Consider the following 2,979-nt stretch of genomic DNA (forward strand, 5'->3'; position numbering starts at 1 on the left):
ATAGCTTTGTGTAGGAACGGCCGTGTAGAGTGGCAATAGAAAATAGTGCCCACCGTCACAGTTTGCTCTTATCTTAAATAAGATGCAGCAGGTTCACTCGGCCACACCTTTGTCGGCGTCCTGAATCAGTCAACACAAAGCGTCAGACTGCTTCACAGTGGAATTGATGGACAACTGCCAGCCGCCGTCGCCACAATGCGGCGAGGCGCTCCGAGCTACAGGTTCGGCTACGCGCTGTCGCACTCGCCTGTTGCTCCTCAAAGCTAACATTTATCTCTCTCTCGCTTGTCTGGACCTTACAGGGGCTTCACTGAGTACATTTCTGTACATTTTACTGTATCTGTTGCTTGGTAACATGCGACCTTCTTATTGAATACTACTGCGCTCCTTCCTCACGTTCTTTCACTGCTCTTTTGTCGATCTTGAATGCATGACTTACTGGAGGTAAGGTGTGGAATCTGGGTTCTTCCCATTGTTATGATAGTGGTACTGCTCTCCTGCTCGTCTACATACCCGTGATTAGCATCGCTTAACCAATGTTCAAAGCGACTGCTTGATTCACAGTTGCAAAGAGCGCCGCTTCGGACACTTGAAAGTCTATACGCTGTGACATCACTTTAGCAGAAACTGTGGCTAGGCAAGGTGTAACGCCTCAGGGTGAAGTTATTTCTACATCTGTTTATAGCCCTCCACCCAAGATATCATACTGACTGTTCCCTACCAAGAAATCCTCTATCCAGTCAACAATTTCACTTGGTGACCCCCACCATTGATACTCCGTTAGTAAATGTTGGAGTGTTACAAAGCCACATGCCTTTCTGAAGCCAAGAACTATTGCATCTACCCAACTGTCTTCATCCACTCCTTCCAGGATAATATGTGAGCAAAGCGCGATATGTTTTCCTAACATACGCAAGCTGGTGTGAAGGATATCATTTTGCAGTGATACTTCAAAGTTTGAGCTCAATGTATGTTCCAGGATTCTACGGTGGGCAGATGTCAAATGTATTGGATGACGGCTCGCATTATTGCGAATTGAAATTTTATCCGTCATCAACACTGCGTTAAGTACGCCTGTCGGTTTGAATGTTTCTGAAGTTGAGGCTAGTCGTTTCATAGTACATCGGTTCATCGATGGGATGCTTTTAAACAAGACTGATATTATGAAAGGTCAACCAGTCAGTAAAATTTGATTCGATGAGCAAACATTACTGTGTCTTTGATAGTGTCGAACAAGCAACTACCTTCCATTAATCCTTGTATGCTATCAAAAGCTTACAGACCTTTACTGAGGCGCTAACATGTTGTCATCGAGAAGTATGCGTAGTATTTAGTCAAAAAACTGCCCAGCCGGGAAAGTGTTCTGGAAGATGGTGGTATCGTTCAACGAAACAGTGTTTTTTCTTTCGGATCAGGATGGCAAAATGTCGTCGGAGGTCCGATAACGCTCGCTACACTCTGATACTGTTTCTGAAAACAAATAGGAAGAAGAAACAAGTCAACTTTTTGACTGAATATCTGGATTGGAGGAATCTGTTGTTTCACACACGATGGAAAAAAATTGGAAATTTGTGGTAAGTTCTATGGGAACTAACTGCTGAGGTCGTCAGGCCCTAAGCTTACATACCACTTAAAATAACTTACGCTAAGGGCAACACACACACACACACACACACACACACACACAAAGACACACACACACCCAAGGAAGGACTCGAACCTCCGACGCGGGGTCCGCGAGAGCCCGCTAAGGACATGCTGCATTATTATTTTGATTCAATCATCTGACAGGATTGATGCGGAAAACAATGTCTTCCAGTCCTGCATCAACCTCTTCATCTGAAAATAGCACTTACACCCAGTGCCCTAAATTACTTGTTGAATATGTTTCAGACTCTGTTTTCCCCTACATTTTTTCCTCTCTATAGCTTCCTCTACTACTACACAAATTATTTCCTGATGTCTTAATACATGTCCTATCAGTCTGTCTCTTTTTCTTGCCAGTGATCTCCATATGACTCAGTCCTCCCTGATTCTGAGGAGAACTTCCTCATTTGTTATCTTATTCATCTAACTTTCAACATCCTTCTGTAGCACCATATCTCAAACGCTTCAGTTCTCTTTTCATGTTTTCCCCGTGGTCTGAGATTCACTTCTATACAACGCTGTACTCCAGAAGTACAGAAATTTCTTCCTCAAAGTGCGTACAAGGCTAGTAAATCAGGAACATCAGTATTACAGCAAAGGGTTTAAAATGCGAGAAAGGCTGCAGGTGTCATGTCGCATATGCTGAATTTCTGTCGACTATTGGTCTCCACGCTAACCAGTGGCTTTCAGTGTTATGTAAGAGGATTGACACTGTTGCGTGCATACTAAGTGGCTGGACGAAATAGAAATATTCACAATCCCTAAACCACGAAAACCAATATACAAACCAGGAAACTGTCGCCTACAACTCTCCTTGGTTCTTGCTACAAGCCGTTGCAAACAATATCCTAAATCTAACTTGTAGAAAAATTCTGGAACAAATTTCGTTTGAACAATCTCGTTTATCGAAAACGTCGCCGTGTACGGATCATGTTCACCGTCGTAGAAACGTTTCTTTAAGCATGGTTACAAGAAGGCTTTAAAGCATTCGTATTTTTCATTCAGTTTGTAAGCATTATCGATGTCATATGGAGAGAGCACTTCTTCTGAAGATCCAGGCTGAAGATCCAGGAATAGTATCCTGCATAATCTGTGTGTCAGAACATACCAGTCAACATCTGTTGCGCACTGCAATGGTCTTGTGTGTAGCACAGTAGAGTGCTACTTTTTTGCTAAGCATCGACTATACGAGCCAGCTCGGCACCCTTATAAGTACAAATATCCGTACAATCTGTCTAAAAACTATATTTTTCATAATAAGATGACTATCTAAATCTTTTTAATGTTATTAATAAATATTTCTTCTACGTATATAACACCCTGTCTTTCACT

The sequence above is a fragment of the Schistocerca piceifrons genome, chromosome 2, assembly GCF_021461385.2.
Source record: "Schistocerca piceifrons isolate TAMUIC-IGC-003096 chromosome 2, iqSchPice1.1, whole genome shotgun sequence".
NCBI classification, from domain to species: domain Eukaryota; kingdom Metazoa; phylum Arthropoda; class Insecta; order Orthoptera; family Acrididae; genus Schistocerca; species Schistocerca piceifrons.